The following is a 23,489-nucleotide window of genomic DNA, read 5'->3' as shown; positions in this document are numbered from 1 at the left end:
TAGTTGATCACCTTGTTATTTATTTGTATTTTGTGCAAGTTTCCATATTTTGGAGCTTCTAAATTTGAATGGTTGATTTTGATAAAAACTTTTCGTAGACCATCTAAGAATAGAACTCGGACAGTTTTGTTAGCTCCGGAATGTTGGTTTTGGTCTAGAAGGACCTTTGGTGCATATCCTGATGCTTTCGAGCTCATCTCGAGACCTCTTGTAGAATTAGAATTAAAATGGAGTTTGGGTGTGGGATCTACTTTCATCGAGAAGACATAACTTGGAAGTTTTGACATCTTTAATGAGTACAAAATGTTGAATTTTGTAGGATAGTGTATTTCATTTGCATGCATGGGGTTCCAAATTAATCTCGAGCATCCTGTTAGGGATTTTGAGCATTGCTGCATCAGCTAATGTTGAACAAACTGGTGCAACACGTGTTCTGCTTCACATTCACATTCCTTAGGCCAACTTCGTGGAGGCCATTGATTTTAATCTCCGCATTGGCAAGGCTGATGCCATGTTGTGAAGGCATATTGCCTTGTTCACAAAAATCACAACAATTAGAGATGGACCAAAAGTCAAGTCAAAAATGAGAATTTCGGACCCGCCCGAGAATCCCTTCATTGACTCTATCAAAAATGTCTAATTTAGCTTACTGAACTTGTGTCCCAAAATGAGACACAATTCAAGGCTCGGAAAAAAGCAAACAACCACATGTAAGCAAAACACTAAGAATTCACCATTAAACCAATAAGTTAGATCCTTCGAGGTGAAAGTTACCTGCACATGAGTCTCCCCAGAAGTCACCGAATAGTTGAACACAAAGCTTGGGACATCCCATCCAATTACCAACAATAATCACCCAATTTGGAGTTGTGAAGCTCCCAAAATCGTAATTTGAAGTTGAGGAATGGAGCTGGTTTGCTTCTAGTGTTTATTTAAAGGAACAAATGCACTTACTCATCATGAACGCGGGGTCTAAGGTCGCGATCATGTATCGTAGGTTAAATGACCTACAAAATTGTAGAGGTCAATGCTCGTGACTGCAAAGACTATACACGGTCAACCCCGGTCAACTACTCATCACAATTGCAACTATGATGGCCAAGTATAGTACCCTTCTGTGCTCACGGAGGATTCATCTTGACGGTGATGAGGAAGGTCACCTGCACCAAATGTTGCTCATCAGGTAGAACATCAAGTGTTCAAATATCCAAATGAGGTTTCAACGCTGTGTGTGCGAATGAGATATGCTACCCCACCAAATTCGGCATTTCAGACTCAAAAGCGATGTCGAAACTTCGAATTGAGGTACTCTCGATTAAAAATGGGTCCCACACCCAACCTCTGTTTTGAGTCATACTCCACAATAGGCCTCAGGATGAGCTCAGAAGCCTCAAATCTGCACCAGGGGTCCTTCTAAATTAAACTCAATGTTTCGGAGTTGACAAAAAAATCAGAAATGCTTTCTGAGGCTGTCTTCGAGATATTTTGAGAAAAGTCAACCGTTCAAGTTTTGAAAGCTCCAAAACACATAAACATGGACATAATCTAAACAAATGACGGAGCGGGTGAACTGTCAGTCTGAACAAATCGTAAATAACTTAGGGTCGCTATAGGAACACTATAAATGAAGAAACAAAGGCAATAATACAAAAATGACTGAAGGATCATTACAATTATATCATAGATGAGAAACGAATTATATTTTTTCACATATTGCATAACATACCACTGTAAATTTATCAATAAATTAATAATGTAAAGCAAATTTGGTTAGAGCTACACAATGGTCTCTTTTTTACCTTCTCTTCTTTTTAGCACACTCTTGTTCATCTATTTTGAATCTAAAAAAGAAGGATAACAACGTTTACATGAACAACTTGATCTAATGAGTCCAATCACATGATGTACTATTAGAGAATATGATTGAACTGAAAATCTGAACATGTTGATTGGATCAAAACACCAAGTTATTAAGCCAAAATTAGCAAAGAAACTTTGAACGGCGATAACAAAGATAAATTATAATAATACTCATAATATATAAAAATGGTTTGGTCAATTGACCTATATATGAGTTAGTATGGAAAATAATCTTACCTAGAAAAAAACTTTTTTCTCCAAGAAAGAATTACCTAAATATGGAAAAAAATTATTCTTCTTCAATAGACTTATCATAGAACTCTTAATAAATATATTCTTCTTGGCATATATTTACCTTCGTACTTTTAGAATATATATATATATATATATATATATATATATATAATATTAGATTTGTTCGACCCAATTTAATTATATTTTGAATTATTTATATCAACAATAGTATTGGGACAAAAGCAGTACTATAAGTTTTACATTAAACAAAATCTTTAGTGCTATAAATGATAAAGAGTCAGAATTCCATATTTTTCTTAAATAATGAAAGATAGTAATATTCACCGACATTCAGGTTCCCTAGGTTAAGAGCTCAAAATCCTAAAGGTAAACAAAGGATTTCACAGGAGAACTTATTGCAACATCTCCCGAGTTCACTTGTGCACTTAATGCATCACTTCCCAAGTTGACCTGTTGATGCCCAAACAAATCTTCATTTTCTCTTTTTCTTTTTTTTACTGGCCACAAAAAATGTACAAAATTATAAGAATCAACCAGACAGTTATGATAATAAATATGAAAACAGCAATAATAACACCAATATATGAAGGAACTAATTGTTTTATTTTGATTTTCTTAACTTTGTTTACCTATGTTTGAAGGGATGTCACGTTCGGATAAATAATTAACTCCACTGTGATCTTTTATGTAAACTCCATTGCAAGATTCACATGTTCCTACCACATAGTGTTTGATCAATTTGTTACCGCGCATACATGTTTTACGTATTTGTGTTACCTGAAAATTAAACCGTTTTAGTGACCATGCATAAATATAGCCAATTTCATTATTATTCTAATCTAACTTTCTTGAGCTAGAGCTAAACTGCAATGTTTCTCCCTTTTCACTTTATTTTTTTTATTTTTTTCAGGAATTTCTCCATATATAAGAAACTTATAAACCTCTATCATAGATCGAAACTTTTCTTTTGTCTCCAAATGATGGTAGACCTATTTGCCAACACTTATTAAATGTGAAGTACATAATTCATCAATCAAAGTATAGCTTGGTATTAATATTGGCAAAAATAAGATTTCTATTATTTAGATGAAAAGACTTACGTAATCAATTGTTGACCCATCTCGATGAGAACTATTCTTGATGATCCAGTTTTGCCTTCTCTGTTTAAATGTATGTGTATGCAGGTAATGCATATTTTCTGGTATCATCTCTATAACCTTATTCTTAATCTTCTCATTATGCAACCAAAACAAGTTATATTTTATGAATTCAAATATATCCAAAATTTATTTCGAAATGTTAATTACCTAGTGGAGCTGGGAGCATCAATAATTTGTACATTAAGTGGTACACAAGATATTGGAAATAACTTAGTACAAAATATAATGCATTCAATTATATCAAGTAGCACTAAGTTGTTAATGTGCCGATTTTATTCTCAATCACCATCACTATGAATCAATACAATCAGCCAACACTAACACTAACACTAGCTAGCTACTATTTACAATTATTATTGATACCAATCATCATTACCACAAATATCATCAAGCAGTATCGACAATGACCATCATTCGTCACCACTATATATTGTCTACCATAATTATTTACCGCAACCATTAGCTATTAGTGGATGTTTGAATTGACTTATTTTTTTTTGTGACTTTTGGTTTTTAAGATATTTTTTAGTTTTGGAAATGTTTGGGAAAACACTTTTTTTAAGGTTGAAAAAGTACCAAAAAAGCCAAAAATCAAAAGATGGGTGTTGTCCCCAACTTTTAGCTTTTGACTTATAAGTCTCTTTAAAAAAAACTCATCCAAACACCCCCTTATTTATCATCCAAATATGAACTACCACAAAACTACTGTTATAAACTTCTACTATCACCATTAGCAATACCTACTATCCACAACACCATCAATAGTCAACATGCCATCCTCAATTTTCATTCATAACAACCATCACTACAGATCACAACAACCATCACTATTCATCCATACGCTTTTATTCCATAAGATAACTAACATTGAAAAAGTAATTTCTAAATACATAAAAATATTTTTATACATATCTAAATAGGAAAATAACTAAACACCTTATAATAAGTAGGTTGAATAATGGAGGAATTTTTCAAAACTTACCAATGAAACACCAGCTTGAGGTGGAATAGAAGATATGGGAACCACCATTGCATCTCCACGATCAATTTTGTGCTTCTTATCCATATTGTAGTAGAAAAATATGAAACACTTAGATATATGTTTTGTAAAATTAAAAATTGTTTGAAGTAATTGGAGAAAATAATGAAAAGACATTATTTAAAGAAAATAATGATGAAAATTGCCAATTTGCTACTATTTTATGTACATGTAAGTTAATATTTTAAAAACATGACAAAATTCCTAGAATATCCAAAAATATTAAGAAATAGATGGTTTTCTTATGCTTTCAATAACAAGAACAATGATTTTCTTTGCAACGCTTCTCGTATCTTCACATAAAAAGAAAATTTTACTTCATATTCCTGTATAAAAAAATATATTTTAATGGTAAATAAATTAAATTAATCTTTTAATATATTTACTTATAACTTAGTTTAAAGTGAGTAATGATGTTAAGTCATGTTCTCTACGCTAATTTCAGTGTTTGTTAAATTTTAATCAAAATCACAATGTATATTTTATGTCTATTAATCAAGGGTAGAGGTTTGAGTTTTTTCATTACGTTACATATATTTTATACTGAGATGACATCATCCTAGTTTTCTAAGTCATGTGTGGTTTAGACGTGAAACAAAAATATTTATTTGTGTTATCATATAGACGAAAGTTATCTTGAAAGACCTATCATTTTTAGATGTATGTAGGACCTAACTAAAAAAGGGCACAATTGGAGTATAGAATTTAGAATTATAAGATAATATTTAAAAATGATATATTTATTAATTCTATTATTTATACACTCCTTGTATTCTAATTAATGTGACATAGTTTCCTTTTTAGTCGGTCCCAAAATCATGATTTATTTTTTAATTATTTGACAAATATTTTATGAAACTATCAATATTTTACTATTGTTGGGTTCCACTTATTTGAAAAAAAAAAATCACAAAGGCTTACTCTTACTCCATGTCTATTAAAATTACATCACATAAATTTGATGGGGGGGGGAGGGTAGTATAATTTTAGTTCATGTCTTAAAGTAAATTAAGCTAAACACTTTATAATGAAAGAAACTTTTCAAAAGCTTACCTCTGAAACATCAGCTTTTGATTTATCAAGTGTAAGAAAACTTAGAGGAACTTCCATTAATACTGGATCCACATCACCATCAACTTTGAGATTCTCATCCATATTCTAGTTTAAAATAAGAAAAAAAGAATATTTAGATTTACATTTTGAGAACTTAATCACATGTCACACCCCGAGCCTACACCCTGGGCGGGATTGGCACTCGTGATTCATTGCTAGCTCCAAGCGAACCCTTGGTCTGGCTTAACTCTTAGCGGAAGACTTATTCATGATAGGAGAAAGTATTGAAATACAATCAAACTAAAATGTCTCAACAAACAACTTAGAATGTTTTAAAGATCAACATTTAACTGGCCAAAATGGCAACTCAAGTCTCATATTCAAAACAACTGAAATAACAAGACAACTTAACTAATAACTAACTGTCTATGAAGCCTCTAAATACTGAAAGGGATGTCGGGACAAGACCCCGATCATCCTAACAACTGAAATAATGAAAACATGATAAAAAGGGGATCCTTCAGAAAGCAAGAAATCTCACCAAATGACTCTGAATGCTCAACTAGAATCAATGATGCATGCCAAATAGCATCAGTAAATTGAATGCACGAGCATGCGAGGAAAATTCTAAAACAAGACATAAGCTTGAAAGGAACTGAAAGAACATACATGGGCTCATTTCAACTCAACTTAACTCATTTCAATATAAAGCAATAATATAAATGCACAATAAAGAAAAGCTTTTAAAATATGGATAACAACTCTCTGTATTTAGAAATACAATAGCAACTATGTATGTATGCAAAGATAATATAAACTCTTGATGTAGGGATCAACCCTTGACAAAATTCACAAGCTTAGCTTCAAGAACATGATGATTCCTTTCCCCTTCTCCTCTTCTTTTTTCTTCTCTCAAAATCGTAACTTATTTTGATGAAGCGTAAACTGAATCCAATCAGTTTAGACCCCAACTTAATTACCAAAAATGAATTTAGTTAATTGGGTAGTGAAAAGACCATGATACCCTTCTAAAATTAGGTTTTGACTCTTCTTATCTAGTCAACCCGACTTCAAATGAGCATATCTCCTTTCGTACAAACTCGAAACTAAGCAAACTCAGTGGCGTTGGAAAGATAATTCAAAGATCTTTCTTACGGTATCTTGTAGCACACGAAATCATCTTGAGCTAGGATTTATGGTTGTTTGAAGTTGACCCAAAACTAATACTTAACTTAACTTTGTCAAACTTTCCAAATTTGATTATTTCAAAAAATGGTTTCTTTCTAATTATAGTTCTTTCAAAAAGTGGGGTGTTACAATATCTCCCCCTCGGGAACATTCATCCTCGAATGAGAATAATCTTAGTAAGCTAAGTGTGTAATTTCTAACAATCAGCTCAAACACCTAACAGGTAAATCTAACATAATCAGTATATCAATTAAAGAGTACTAATAAGAGAATTAGTACATTGATCTGGAATTTTTCTGGGCTCAAAGAGATGTGGATATCTCTTCTTCATATCCTCCTCAGCTTTCCAAGTAGCTTCCCCAATAAACTGATTTCTCCAAAGAACTTTGACTGATGTTACTTCTTTAGTCCTCAACTTGCGAACTTGACGATCTAGAATATGAACCGGAATCTCCTCATGTGATAAGCTATCCTTGATACCAATATCTTCAGTAGGTATGATAAGTGAAGGAACGCTGATGCTTATCATGACCAACGACACTATCCTATGATATGAGTGTCTACGATCGTCGATAATATATTAACCCAATCGAGGGTTGGGGTCATGTCCCAAGGGAGTGGTTTTTGAGAATTAATAACCAATTAGAATTTCATTCAAGTTAGTCGTAGTTAAAAATGTTTGCGATAAAAGACATTGTAAATTAAAGGGGATGAAATGAAAGTGTCAACTGTCAAATGGGGGTTTAGTAACAAGTGCTAAAACAACAAAATAAACAAAAAAATCAAGTATGGGGAAAGGTTTTTGGGATGTGACCGCAATACAAGTTGAGATAAATTACTGGGTACATGCTTTCAATAGGAAATTTGCAAGATAATAGTTACTAGGCTAAGCTTTAAATGGAAATAAGTTCCCTCTCAGGCAACTTACCCCGTTTCAAATGCGTTCCTCTAGGACACCCATTTGCCGCATGAAGACCAGCCTACGCCTTACCCCACTCACTCTCTCGAGCTGAGTGTTAGGATATGGGATTAGGGCTCACCCTTTCGGGATGAAACTCATGTCGACCCACTCCTTAGGCCATTAGTCTAGTGGTTTTGGTTTCGCGACCTCCCTCTCGGGCAAGCCGAAAACATATAGGTGTCTTTGTATTTGCAACTACAAACCCTTTAGATTAAACTAAAACCACTAGGTGAAATCGCCATTAACATACATCTAACCTATCAGCAATGAAGACCCAACAAGAATATCAACCCATATTTGCTAAATCACACCCTAAGAATGGGGATTTTTAGCCACACATCAAGAAATAAAAAAATTATACCTAACATGATAATGAAATCAACTGGGTATAAGAAATTAAACCTTGAATTAAGCAAAGGGAAGTGAATAGAGAAGACCACTTCCAACTTGGGGAAAAAGAACACCTTTCTTCAAGTCTCCACAAAACCCTCTCCAAACTTGAGAGAAAATATTAGCTAGAATATGTTCTAAAGTGAAAATAATAATAATAATTGTTCCACACTCCAATCTCTCCTAAGACTACAACTCTAAATAGTATTTATAGTTTTCACAGAATGTGTTGCGTAGGATTGTTCGACGACATTAGTCGAGATCGCCGATGAACTCGGTGATTCGCCCTTTGGTCAGCTCATCGCCTTCAGTATCTTGCCTTTAGCAACCTTGCATTCTGGATCATTGGGCGGTACAGTACTGCTTCGCGGAACTGATCGACCACCCGCCAACTACTCCTTTCCTCGCCTTTTGATCTACTTCCTTCAAGGCTTCGTGTACTGGAACGAAGGGCGGATTATGTCATGTCAGTGACTCACCAAGTTAAACTCAGTGATTCGTAGGATTCCATTTCTTGTTCTTTTCGGCCCTATTTGCTCCGTTTTGTACCTAAGTATCCATGCTTCCACTAAAATATCAAATACCTGAATCTTCAGCATTTTAATCAGGTATTGGGGTAAAACAAGCATTCAAGGACACTATTTCCATTAAAACAAAGCCCTAAATGAGTCCAATTTGTGGACTCATCAAACGCCCATACACTTTTTCAACATAGAGATGTGGAATACCGGATGAACCGCTGCTAACTCTTGTGATAGCTCTAACTCATAAGCTACGTTGCCAATCCTCTTGGATATTCTGTAAGGACCAATATATCAGGGAGTAAGTTTTCCCTTCTTACCAAATCTCATAACACCCTTCATGGCTAAAACTTTCAAGTAAACCCAATCATCTACTTCAAACTCTAAGTCCCTTCTCCTAACATCTGTATAGGATTTCTGGCGACTCTGCGTTGTTTTCAACCTCTCTTGAATAACTTTAACTTTCAACATGGCTTGATGGACTAATTCTGGTCCTATTAACCCAGCTTCACCAACCTCAAACCATCCAATATGAGATTTGCATCTTCTCCCATAAAGAGCTTCATAAGCAGCCATCTGGATGCTGGAATGGTAACTATTGTTGTAAGCAAACTCAATGAGAGGTAGGTGATTATCCCAATTACCTTTGAAATCGATTACACACGCCCTCAACATATATTCTAAAGTCTTAATGGTGAGCATTGCTTGACCATCGGTCTGAGGATGAAAAATGGTACTCAAGTTCACCTTTGAACCCAAGCCTTTATGGAATGACTTCCAAAACTGTGCAGTAAATTGTGCTTCTCTATCTGAAATAATCGATATCGGAACCCCATGAAGTCTGACTACCTCTTGAATATATAACTTAGCATAATCTTCTGCTGAATGGGTAGTCTTTACCGGTAAAAAGTGGGCTGATTTATTCATTCTATCAACAATCACCCAAATAGAATCATGTTGCCTGCGAGACCTTGGTAAACCTGTGATGAAATCCATATTCATCATCTCCCACTTCCATTCCGAAAGTTCTATATTTTGAGCCATACCACCGGTCCTCTGGTGCTCTACTTTAACTTGTTGGCAATTCATACACTTAGCAACAAATTTTGTAATGCCCTTCTTCATACTAGTCCACCAATAAACCTCTCTCAAATCACAATACATTTTTGTGGAACCTGGATGGATAGAATATTTATAGCTATGAGCTTTCTCCATGATCCTCTCTTGGAGTTCATCCACCTTTGGTACACACAATCTACCTTGACACCTCAATACCCCATCTCCCCCTTGTTCAAAATCCATTACTTTTTGCTTATGAACATTTGCCTTCAATTCAAGCAAAATAGGATCTTGGTCTTGTTTCTCTTTCACTTCTGACACTAATGATAATTCAACCTCATTCATCACCATTACTCCTTTTTCAGTGGAATCCCTTAGTCGGACTCCTAATCGTTCAAGTCTATGCACATCTTTTGCTAACTCTTTCTTTTTCTCAAGATGGGTGGTACTACCCATAGATAATCTACTCAAAGCATCAACAACAACATTAGCCTTACCTGGGTGATAAAGAATACACATGTCATAATCCTTGAGTAACTCTAACCACCTTCGCTGTCTGAGATTAAGCTCTTTCTGACTAAACACATACTGAAGGCTCTTGTGATCGGTGAATACATCCACATGAACACCATTAAGATAGTGACACCATATTTTCAAAGAAAATACTACGACAACTAACTCTAGATAATGGGTTGGGTAATTCTTCTTATGATCTTTCAACTGTCTGGAGGTATAAGCTCTAACTTTGTCATTGTGCATTAACACACAACCCAAACCAACTCTGGACGCATCACAATATACTACAAAACCTTGCATACACTCTGGTAAGGTCAATACTGGGTAGTAGGCAACCTCTTGTTTCAATTCCTGAAGGCTTTTCTCACAAGCTTCAGACCATTGAAACTTAACTATTTTCTGAGTCAACTTAGTCAAAGTAGATGAAGTATATGAAAATCCCTCGACGAACCTTCTATAATAACCAGCCAATCCCGAGAAAATCATATTGTCAGTTGGAGATATGAGTCTAGGCCAATTTTGCACTTTCTCTATTTTCTAAGTATCAATTCTAATTCCATCATTGGAAACAATATGTCCAAGGAATGCCACATACTCAAGCCACATTTAGAAAACTTAGCATATAACTCCTTGTTCTTTAAAGTTTGGAGAACAATTCTGAGATGACTAGCATGATCTTCCTCATTTCTTGAATAGATTAGAATGTCATCAATAAATACGATAACAAACATATCTAAATAAGGCTTGAATACTCTATTAATAAAGTCCATGAACGTTGTAGGTGCATTAATTAAACCGAAAGACATGACCAGAAACTTATAATGACCATAACGGGTACTAAATGTTGTCTTTGGAATATCACATTCCCTTACTTTCAACTGATGGTAGCCTGATCTGAGGTGTATTTTATAAAAACACGAGGCACCCTGAAGTTGATCGAAGAGATCATTAATTCTCGGAAGGGGATACTTATTCTTGATGGTAACCTTGTTCAACTAACGGTAATCTATACACATTCTAAGGGAACCATCTTTCTTTCTTACAAATAAGACCGGAGCGCCCCAAGGTGAGACCCTTGATCGAATAAAACCTTTCTCTAGGAAATCTTTCAACTGCTCTTTCAACTTTTTTAACTCTGCTTGGGAAGAATATCTATATCGAAGTTTATTTCTCTCTCAGAGGGACTTCGGGAAGATCATATGGGAAGACTTTTGGAAACTCTTTTACTACTGGAACTGACTGAATAAGAGGTATCTCAACACAAGAGTCATTAACTCGGACTAAGTGATAGACACACCCCTTGGAAACTAACTTTCTTGCTTTAAGGTACTAAATAAAAGGACCCTTAGGCACTACTAAACTACTCTTCCACTCTATAATTGGTTTACTGGGAATTTGGAACTTGACTACTCGAGTTCTACAATCTATTGATGCATAATAGGCATGAAGCCAGTCCATACCTAAAATGACATCAAAATCTACCATACTCACTCAACTAAGTCAGCCATGGTACTCTTGTTATTGACGGAAATTGTACAATCACGACAGACTCTATCAGCTAGAATGGACCGACTAATAGGTATAGAAACACTGAAGGGCTCAAGAAGTTGCTCAGGAAGAACATCAAAATTTATCGCAACATAAGTAGTCACACAAGATAGACTTGCTCCTGGATCTAGCAAAGCATAAACATCAATGTTAAAGACTTGGATCATACCAGTGACAACATCTGGCGAATCCTCTTGCTCTTGCCGACTAGTAACAACATAAAGACAGTTTGCTCTTCCGCCTGCCCCTGAAGTAGCTCCTCCAGATGCAGCTCTGTTTGGTGGAGCAAGTGAAGAAGATTGGGCTCTATTACCCCTATTACCATTACCCTGCCTGTTAGTAGGACACTCTCTCATAAAATGACCGTTCTGACCACACATGAAGCAACCAGTGAAGCCTTCATAATACACCCTTGCGTAACTCACACCATACTTAGCACATGAAAGATTCTTAGTACCCTCTTTTACCATACTACCTTGATAATGTGCAGGTCTAGCTCTGAAATTCTGTGAATTCTGATTCTAGAACTCACCTTTGTTTCTTGGTGCAGGTGCACTCGCAAATGATGAAGTAGGTCCCTTTTGTTTTTGTTGGAAGGAAGACCAGTTCACATTACTCTTTTGTTGCTCAAAATCATTCCCACCGTCTTAGCGCTCTTATTCTTAAACTCTTCTCTATCCCTCAACTTATTCTACTAGACTTGTTGCACATGGATCATTAGCCTTTCTATGTCCATATCCTCTATCAGCATAACTGCCTTGCCTTCCTTCCTTGACAGGCGAGACAACCTAGCAATGGATAAACTCATCCTGCTCCTCATGTCAGCAACCATCTTCGGAGCATAGCGGGAAAGTTGTGTGAACTTCATACTGTACTCATGAACAGTCATTGATTCCAGCTGAAGAGTAAGGAATTCTAGTACCTTTGCTTCCCTCAATTCATGGGGAAAGAAACGCCCCAATAATGCCTCTTCAAACAAAGGCCAACTCACAAGTGGTGCACCTTCAGCTCTATTCATTTTCCACTGATCATACTAGATTCTAGCGACACCTGATGAGTCCAAGATTTGTACTCATTTAGGGCTTTATTTGTATAGGTTTAGTGTCCTCAAATGCTCATTTTGTGCCAATAATTGATGCAAAATCCTTGATTTTTAGGATTACTGATTAAGGAGCAAAGCAAGGACACTAACTTGCAAAAAGGAACAAAGTGAGCTGAAAGAAGGAAGAAAAGAGAGCCTGGTAATCTCCAAGTCCATTTGGCAAGTCGCTGAGTGGCCATTTGACTGCCTAAAGTTCCAGTGTGCCAAGCCCTGTAAGAGAAAATCAAGTTGGTGAGAGAAAGGAGCAGTCGGCGGATCACCGAGTGGTTTCGCGATGCACTGTTAGATCGCCCAAAGTTACAGACATAGAGGATGTTGAAGGCCAAGGCAAAAAGGCAATGGAATTGACCAAAAGGCAGATTGCCGAGTTGATCGGTGAGCCCGACTTACTGCACCAAATGGCCCTTCACAACATATTTTTGGCTACTATAAATACGTTTTTGAACATTTAGTTTAGGAGCTTTTAGTCAATTAGTAAGTATCATACTTCCAAGATATTGTATTCTGAGTATTGAGACAAGTTTTCCTTAGCTTTGAAGAATTGAAGTTTTTCACTTTTCAGAAATTGGAAATGGGTCTTTGAGATTCTCAATTTGGACCTTCGTAAATACGAAATCAATCTTACCCAGTTGATGGAAACTCAATTTGGTAACGATTTTTATCTTTTTATGATATCTAGTTAAAACTCTAATTCTTAAGGTGTGATTATATGATTATGGGCTGATGTAGTTTATGGGCATTACTAATTGTTAGTTTAAAGGCTGTTTAGAAGTGATTTCAATTAGTAATTGTGGTTTAATTTAAAGAATTGTAGTTGCAAATGCAGTTCTACCTTTGTATTTTCGGTTTGCTTGAGAGAGAGGTTTCAAAAATCAAGATTATTGATTGATGGTCTGTGGGTATTGGGTTTTCATGGGTTCAGCTTGAGAGAGTGAATCCTTAACCCTTTTCCATACATTCAGCTCTAGAGAGTGAATGGACTAAAGCGTAGGTTGTTCTTATTTTACATGGTTGTCGATGTTCGAGAGAAATCTACTAGATTCGGGGTAAATTGTTCGAGGGAAAGTTGACCTCCTCTATAGTCTAGCTTATTCACTAATTTATAGCTATTTTCTAACAGTTGCAATTACCCATTTGTCCACATTAGCCTATAATCGAATCATATCCCAAGAACCCCTCTCATTATTGTTATTCCATATTATTTGTTGTTGTTGTAGTTGATAACTAAAATCAAAATCCCTTTATTTGACATTCGTGTCACCCCCTTATTTGAATTATGTGTCTATTCATAAATTTCTATTTCTATGACTGACTTGATCATATTCATACTTTCCTATTGATTCTTAAACACGTACCACTCCTTGTGGGATTTGACCCCAACTCATTTAGTTGGGTTCTATACTGACTAGCGATCGTTGACACTTAGAATTAGATGAAGTATCCTTAAAATGTTAAATCAAAATGGCGCCACTTTCAGGGGGTGGTGTTGGTTAAGATTCTTTGGTTAAGTTAAATTTTGTTCTTTTTAGTTATAGTTGAATCTACGTATTTTTAGTTTTGGTTTGTGTGTTGTTATTTGAAACAAAGGAAATGAGTGTCAATGCGAGCAATGGTATCCAAGTGGGCCACCAAGATGACATCGACAACCTCAACGATGTCAATGAGCTGAATGTTAATGACCCTAATCTAATGGGTGGAATTGGTGCCATTCGCTTGCCCCTAGCTGAAAGGAACGCTATGTTCCATATTACAAGTACCATGTTGCAGCTCTTAAATTGAAAGGGTTGTTTGGCGGGTTGGATTATGAGAATCCCCATGAGTACATAAGAAACTTTGTTGATATTTGCGGGCCATTCTCCTTCAAGAACATATCCCAAGAGTCGGTCCGGTTGAGGTTGTTCCCCTTTTATTTAATGGGAGAAGCATGTAAGTGGTTGGCTGGGTTGCCAAGAGAATCATTCACTTCGTGGGAAGAGCTTGTTATCGCATTTCAAGTGTGATTTTTCCCTCTTTCGAAGATGATGACACTTCGGGACAACATCCAAAGCTTCAAGCATTTGAAGGGTTAGCCAATTCATGAGACTTGGCTACGATTCAAGAAGTTGGTGCTGCAATGCCCAACTCATGGTTTGCCCAACAATATTTTGCTGCAATATTTTTACCGAAGCCTTGATTCGGTGAATAAGGGTGAAGCTGGCCAACTTTCTCTGGGAGGTTTGATACAACAACCTTACATTATAGCAGCCTAACTTTCAGATGGTATGACCACAATTAATCGGGCTTTGTACACTCGCGAAGATAAAGTCTCCCCTCTCACATTTAAATTGACCAAGGAGCAACTTGACAAAGACCAAGAGAGGGACCAAAACATGGCCAAGATCATGACTCAACTTGACATTTTGTCAAATGTCATGGGAGCTGGTGCTAGAAGTGTCAATGATGTTGTTGTCAGGTGTGTAAACCCTGAAGAGGCCAAGTTTGAAGCGTTGCACAATGAGGAGGTGAATTTCCTAGCCAACCAATGAGGTGGTTATTGTGCAAACTACCTGAGGCAGGATGGTAACCAAGGTTGGAACAGGGATGAAGGTTGGAGAGATCATTATAGAGAGTAAAGGGATCGTAACCCCACTTGGAAGGAAAGGGATGGGGAGAAGGACAAGTACATTCCTCCCCACGAGCGTCAAAAGCGAAAGGATTCTGAGGGTAGCCGGTCTGAGGATATGCTGTCTCGTATTCTCAACAAGGTTGAGGGGTCTGATAAAATTTTGAAAGAGATGAAGGAAGATGTGTCGACCCTTAGCCAGACGGTTACCTCTCATTCCGTCTCTATCAAATAGTTGGAGACCCAAATGGGCCATTATTTGTCTCATTTAAACCCGAGACAACATGGGGGATGCCTAGTTACACTATGGCCAACCTCAAGAATGATGTTTGAGTGAGGACTTGCATCGTGCCATGATGTTAACTAAGGCGCTTCTTGGGAGGCAATCCAAGTTTTATTTTCTTTATTTTTTCTTTTGAAATAATGATGTGTTGATTGTGTTGGTGAAAACGTGGAATGTGATTGAAAAGTGGTGATTGGCGAGCTAAATGTCCAGTCGGCGACTCGCAGAAGAGGTCGGCGATCCAGACTTGGACCGTCGTTGGACTTAAGAAATTCTAAGGTTGGAGTCTGTAAAACTCGGCAAGCCCATAGACTACTTGGCGAATCGACGGCCAAGTCGGTGATCACGACTTTGTTCGCCGTTTGGACCCCCACATTAACTGGAGGTCCAGTAAAACTCGGCGAGGTAAATGCCCACATGGCGGATCGCTGAGTGGGTCGGCGAGCAAGACTAATGTCGTTAAAAGGGTGAGAACTAGATGGTTTTAAAGGCCAAAGGTTTAAACTTTCAAACTCTTTCACATTTCCTCACTTTTTAACTTACCAAACTCACACCCGTACTATATTTTTCTATATTCTCATGTTATTACAACTTCTTAGTCGTTGTGTGTCGGAGTTGGATATCTTTACCGCCTAGAATTTTAACTTATTTATTCATCATTGAAGGTTGGTTTTCCGAACCCCAAACTCATATTTAGCTATTTTTACTCATTTGCAATTATTTAGATCATAGTGATGTGTGCTGAGCCTCTCTGAATCATAAATGTTTGCTTCTTTGCCTGTTTTGAATTCGTAGTCGTGCCTAAAATGCCAATATTGTTGATTTCCTAAAATTTATGCTTAGAAATTGGTCTAAATCATTGGGTTGTACTAAGTTGTTAATGGGTCTAGTCGGGTGAAGTCTGAGTAACTTATATTTGTGCTAAATGACGTACTTTGCCCAATGATGGAGCGGTTGATGTCATTCTTAAGGCTAAAGTCATCAAATGGCCAAATTTGGCCAAACTGGGAGAAGTTTGAGTATCTGGGGGGCATGGGTCTTATGGGTCTAAGTCTAATTGAGCTAGTGTGTGATTTGATTCTATTTTCTGGGGTTGCGGGGTTGATTTTGGAAGTCAGGGTTGAAAGTAAGCACGTTGGGCAGTTTGGCGAGCTGGGTCGAGCTCGCCGAACCACTCGACAGTTCGCTGAATCCCCCTGCATCGCCTTTAATTTCAAGCAATTGTTAAGTTTGGGTACTGTAACTTTCGGCCAGAAGCCTGAGTTCACCGAGTGCACTCGGAGACTCACTGAAAATCTTTCTTGATCGCCTTTTCTGCATCCCTAACCCTTAAAATGCACTGTAATTTTCGGCGGGCTAATCCTTGCTCGGCGGATGCAGTTGGCGATTCACCGAAAGGCCCCTCCCATCGCCGACATGCCAGTTGTTCTAAGAATTTTTTAGCCAATCCTTATGGCAAGCTTGATCTAGCTTACCAAAAAGATTTGGTGACTCGCCGATCGGTTCGGCAAGTTCGTCTGCAACTATTTTTCTGCAACTTTGTTTGAACTATTCCTTACTTTCTATAATGTGTTTGCAGATATGGCTAAACCAAAAGTGGCTAGTAGAGACATGCCACCCCACAAGAGGGCCAAGGGAATCAAAATCAACGACGATGCAGCTGCATCCAAGACTAAGGCTACAAAACATCCCACCACAAGTGGGAAAGGAAAAAGGAAAGGAAAAACACCTTCTCTTGCGTCACCGGAGGCCAGCTCCGATAGTGATAGGATCTATACCACTTACCTCACCACTTCTGAGGGTGGGGGTGAGCACCAAGATCCTCAGGCTACCAATTCTGGGCCCAAGGTTGATGAGCTACTAGAAGCCCAGAGGGCGGAGCTGCGATCCAAGAGGGTGAATGATCCATCAAAGATCAGGACTCCCCAGGCCACCACTACTCCTTCTGTTCCAACACAGGTTTTGGTTCCTGCACCAGCTGTACATGGTCCTATTCCACGGTCTTTGAATAGACTGAAGACTGAGGGGCTGAGGACCATAATAGAAGAGAAGCGGTTGTTTACTGATAGCGTCATAGTCATGTATTCGGAGATCATGAGCTGCTTAAGGTCCCACAAGTTCCAGTTGTTCACCCGACCCCGAGAATCTTATGTTCTAAATTGAGTCCGAGAGTTCTACACTGCTTACGGAGCCCTGGTGCCACAAAGGAAGAAGCCGGCAGCCAAATTCAAGTCGGTTGACTATGTGGTAGTTAGGGTAAAAAGGTGAAATGTGATAGTGATGATATCAATGAAATCCTGAGGGTTTCAACACGAATTGAGGATGAATGCCAATATAAGATCACGACAAATACGTTAGAAAACATGAAGAAGTGGTTGGCTCCTCTGATATCAGATGGTACTCCTAAGTGGCTCGAGGTTGGAGCACCCATTACGAATAAGGATCTCAATATAGCAGCAAGATTCTGGTTTGGCTTCATCAGCAGTACTATTATGCCATCCCAGAACGAGTCAATTCTCCACCATGCCAAAACAGCCTGTCTTGGTTGCATCATTGATGGGACGAGGTTGAACTTTGCGATTATCATTGCACAGAAGATGCTTATGAGGGCCAAGCAGCGCCAAACATCTCTACCTTTCTTGGTGTTGAATACCAAGCTGTGCAAACAAGCTCGGGTTCCTCTAGATGAGAAGAAGGATGTGGAAGTGATTCCCACATCTTCTACCGACATCCGGAGGATTGAGGCGGAGTACTTGAAAGATGAGGTCGAGAAGAAGAAGGCAGCCCCAGTGGATACATTCCAGGTTGTTGATGTTCAGACACTACCTGCAGAGGCAGTATTGCCTACTCATTCCCCTGGGCCTTCAGGTACATCTAGTACTATCTCTTTTGTTACTCCCAGTTCCTTCACTACTTCTTTGCCTCCTGGACCTAGTACTGCTACTACTGCTACTCGACCTCCACTCACCCAGGTTGCATTACTATGGATGGGGTAGCTAGCCCATTCTGCTGATAGACGTGCCTCCAGACTTAAGGCCACCATTCCTTGCATGATCGAGAGGGCCCTTGCCGATGTTGTGACACCTCTGAGTTCTACTATTTATGCCCTTGCAGCAAGGATAATAGTTATGAGCAAGGTCAAGGGGTCACTGAGGAGGTGATGGCTCTAAAGGCCGTTATGGCTGAGTTGAGAAGATATGTGAACCAGCTGAAGTCCACCGACATTTCGATGATTTTTAGGACAGTAGAGATCCCTGATATGCGAGTTGATCCACATGTGCCTCCGGCTACCACCGAAGATGAGGTTCGAGTTGAGGAGATGGTTGCTGCTGAGTCCGAGGCTGAGGCCGATGAAGAGCAACTTGGTGTTGATGATGAGGCTTCTTATGAGGGCCTTACGTAGGTTGAAGAGGTCATGATAGATGCAGCTGTATAGATCTCATTAGTAGACACACCCATAGCTGACCATACTGGAACTGGTATTGTTAATGTAACTTCGGGCACTGATGCCCAAAATCAGAGTGATTCACCGGGCATTGATGACCCAATAGATGGAGCGGCTGCGTAGACAGGACTTCTCTTTACCTCCATATCTGTCACTTTTATTGATTTTTAGTGTTTGTATTGCATTTGAGGACAAATTACTTGTTGTTTGTGGTGGGGTGATGTATTTCCCTTGTGTTGATGATATTTTTTGTATATATTGGGTTTTGTGCTATCTATTGTGTTTTGGCACTGTGCTGTGAATATATGAGCTTGTTGCTCCTTGTTTTAATTGCAAATGGTTCTGGTCCCTTTTAAAAAAATTTGCCACTTGATTTTGTTTAATTGTTGTTGTTCTTGTGAAAATTTGAGTGTCGGTCATGATCAATACCGATGACTTGAATAGTTCACTTAATCGAACAAACATGGATGTGCGGCTACGATGAGGCCAAATGAAGCTGCATAGACAATATGTGAACTTTTTGCATCTTGTTGTGACTAGCCGACTATCGAACTGAGTCTCTTGTGATGAACAATGCACACTACAAAAAAAAGAAGAAACAGAGAAAAAGAATGAAAAGAAAAAAAAGAATGAAAAAGTTGTGGAATAAATTTATGAAAGTGCAAAAGAAATGGGGTGTCTGGGATTCCATGAGAAGGGAATAATGGGGTGACTTTTGAGCATGGGTGAAAATGTTGAAGAAAAATAAAGAAAGTGTTGTTCATACTACATTTGATGAGGATAGTAGCCACTGAGCCTAAATGACCATACCTTTACACTCAACCCTGTTATAAGCCTTGGAAAGACCTTTTTGATCTTGAGTGAGCTGAAACAAGTGTGGATTGGAAAATAAGGGCAAACCTATGGGTGAAGTCCTGCAATGTGTTCATCTTTGTGAGTGTGAGAGTTGTTTGTGATTCTGGAACTATAAAGTGTTGAACAATTGTGTAAATATGGAATCATCTTTTTGTGAGGGCATTTGAGTACTTTTCTTGAGCTTGAACTTGCATTTGAAGCAAGTATTGTGAAATTGAGAATCTTTGATAGTGGTGGGTCACAACTTGAATCTTTGAGTGTAGAATTGATCCTTGCATGAGTAAGTTGAGTCTTGTTGTGTGCATTCATGATTGAGTCTTGTGTAGCACTGTTTGAGACATCGTTTTTGAACTGCTGAACTTAAGTTCTACTTGAGGACAATCAAAAGATTAAGTTGGGGATGTTGATGAGTCCAAGATTTGGACTCATTTAGGGTTTTATTTGTATAGGTTTAGTGTCCTCAAATGCTCATTTTGTGCCAATAACTGATGCAAAATCCTTGATTTTTAGGATTATGGATTAAAGAGCAAAGCAAGGACACTAAGTTGCAAAAAGGAATAAAGTGAGCTGAAAGAAGTAACAAAAGAGAGCTTGGTGATTGCCAAGTCCATTTGGCAAGTCACCCAGTGGCCATTTGACTACCTAAAGTTCCAGTGTGCCAAGCCCTGAAGGAGAAAATCAAGTTGGCCAGAGAAAGAGCAGTCGGCAGATCGCCGAGTGGTTCCGCGATGCAGTGTTAGATCGCCCAAAGTTACAGACCTGGAGGATGCTGAAAGCCAAGGCAAAAAGGCGATGGAATTGACCAAATGGCGGATTACCGAGTTGATCGGCTAGCCCAACTTCCTGCGCCGAATGGCCCTTCGCAACATATTTTTGGCGACTATAAATACGTTTTTGAACATTTAGTTTAGGAGCTTTTAGTCAATTAGTAAGTATATCATACTTTCAAGGTATTGAATTATGAGTATTGAAACAAGTTTTCCTTAGGTTTGAAGAGTTGAAGTTTTTCACTTTTGAGAAATTGGAAATGGGTCTTCGAGATTCTTCAATTTGGACCTTTGTAAAGATGAAATCAATCTTACCCAGTCGATGGAAACTCAATTTGGTAACGATTTTTATATTTTTATGATGTCTAGCTAAAACCCCAATTATTGGGGTGTGATTATGTGATTATGGGCTGATGTAGTTTACGGGTATTGCCAATTGTTAGTTTAAAGGCTGTTTAGAAGTGATTTCAATCAGTAATTATGGTTTAATTTAAAGAATTGTAGTTGCAAATGTAGTTCTACCTTTGTGTTTTTGGCTTGCTCGAGAGAGAGGTTTAAAGAACCAAGATTACTGATTGATGGTCCGTGGGTATTGGGTTGTCATGGGTTCATCTCAAGGGAGTGAATCCTAAATCCTTTTCCACACATTTAGCTAGATAGAGTGAATGGACTAAAGTGTAGGCTATTCTAATTTTACATGCTTGTCGATGTTCGAGAGAAATCAACTTAATTCGGGGTAAATTGTTCGAGAGAAAGTTTACCTCCTCTATAGTCTAGCTTATTAACTAATTTACAACTATTTTCTAACAATTGCAATTATCCATTTGTTTACATTAGCCAATAATCGAATCACATCCCAAGAACCCGTCTCATTATTGTTATTTCGTATTATTTGTTGTTGTTATAGTTGATAACTGAAACCAAAACCCCCTTATTTGACATTCATGTCACCCCCTGATTTGAATTATGTTTTTATTCGTAAAATTCTATTCCTATGACTGATTTGATCATATTCATACTTTCCTTTTGAATCTTAAACACGTACCACCCCCTATAGGATTCAACCCCAACGCATTTAGTTGGGTTATATTCTGACTAGCGATCGTTGACACTTATAATTGGATGAAGTGTCCTTGAAACGTTAAATCAACACCCTTCATGTGGTATCCGACTATTTCAAACCTCTCAGCATCGACAACATGCATGATCTCAAAAACCTTCTGAAGCTCTTCAACAAAGTTTTCTGGATCCTCAGTGACACTTGAACCAGTGAAGCCTAGATGATTCATCCTTAAGAACTCACGGATCCTTGAAGTATTAGCTACTTCTTGACGATTCTCTCTTTGTCCAACTTGATTGGTCACATCTTGGCTCAACATTCGTATAGCTTCCTGGAACTCAGCATTGGTGACCTCTCCTTGGGGTTGCACTTCAGGTGCATTGGGTAGCCCTTGTTCCTGTGGTTCAACATTCCTTCTAGCGGGACGAACTCTGACAACTCTTCGCGGAGGCATGATATGAAAGACACGCGCAAGCACGAGTTAGAAAGAGACTTTTATAGAGATACACTCCATTGCCCGAAATGAGGACGAATGAAGTGAGATAGTTCCTAAAACGTTGTAGCCTCCTAATTATAAATGTGCACACTGCACACCGATAAATAGGACTCTACAGACATTGTTTCATAGACTCCCTAGGACTCTTGAACTCTGGTCTCTGATACCAAGTTTGTCACGCCCCGAGCCTACTTCCTGGGTGAGACTGGCACTCGAGAACCATTGCTGGCCCCAAGCGAAAGCTTGGCCTGGCTTAATTCTTAGTGGAAGATTTACTCATGATAAAAGAAAGTATTGAAATACAATCAAACTAAATTTTCTCAACAAATAACTTAAAATGTTTTAAAGATCAACATTCAACTGGCCAAAATGGCAACTCAAATCTCATATTCAAAACAACCGAAATAACAAGACAACTGAAATAATAATTAACTATCTATGAAGCCTCTAAATACTGAGAGGGATGTTGGGACAAGACCCCCGATTATCCTAACAACAGAAAGCAAGGAGGCTCACCAAATGAATTTGAATGCTCAACTAGAATCAACAATGCACTGAATGCTGATCCTGGTTACCTGTATCTGCATCATAACAATAATACATGCCAAATGGCGTCAATACATTGAATGTACGAGCATGCGAGTGGAATTGTAAAGTAAGACATAAGCTTGAAAGGAACTGAAAGAACATACATGTGCTCAACTCAACTCAACCTAACTCATTTCAATATAAAGCAATAATATACATGCAATATAAAGAAAAGCTTTTAAAACATGGATAACAACTCTCTGTATTTAGAAATACAATAGCAACTCTGTCTATATACAAAGATACAATATAAACTCTGGATGTATATAAAAATACAATTAACTTTGTGTATATAAGAATATAAAATCTCACTGTGGGAGTTTCTCTAACCAACAACCCTAACTTTAGAGCTATGTGATGATACAACGTTTTGCCTCACGCTGTCGAGCCTACATCCTGGGTAGGACTAGCACTCTAGAACCATTGCTAGCCCCAAGCGAACCCTTGGCGTGGCTTAACTCTTAGCGGAAGACTTACTCATGATAAAAGAATGTATTGAAATACAATCAAACTAAACTGTCTCAACAAATATCTTAGAATGTTTTAAAGATCAATATTCAACTAGACAAAATGGCAACTCAAGTCTAATATTCAAAACAACTGAAATAACAAGACAACTGAACTAATAACTAAGTGTCTATGAAGACTCTAAATACCGAGAGGGATGTCGGGACAAGACCTCCGATCATCCTAACATCTGAAATAATAAAAACATGATAAAAAGGGGATTCTCCAATAAGT

At 37.9% G+C, this 23,489-nt stretch overlaps 1 pseudogene; it reads right to left on the bottom strand.

The window, feature by feature from the left end:
• Window positions 1–2,454: 2,454 nt before the first annotated feature.
• LOC125833052 (uncharacterized) lies at window positions 2,455–12,568 on the bottom strand (annotated as a pseudogene).
• Window positions 12,569–23,489: the final 10,921 nt, after the last annotated feature.

Source organism: Solanum verrucosum, unplaced genomic scaffold (assembly GCF_900185275.1).
Source record: "Solanum verrucosum unplaced genomic scaffold, falcon-dt-bn FXZP01000202.1, whole genome shotgun sequence".
Taxonomy (NCBI): Eukaryota; Viridiplantae; Streptophyta; class Magnoliopsida; order Solanales; family Solanaceae; genus Solanum; species Solanum verrucosum.
This window is presented reverse-complemented; position numbering and strand designations above follow the sequence as displayed.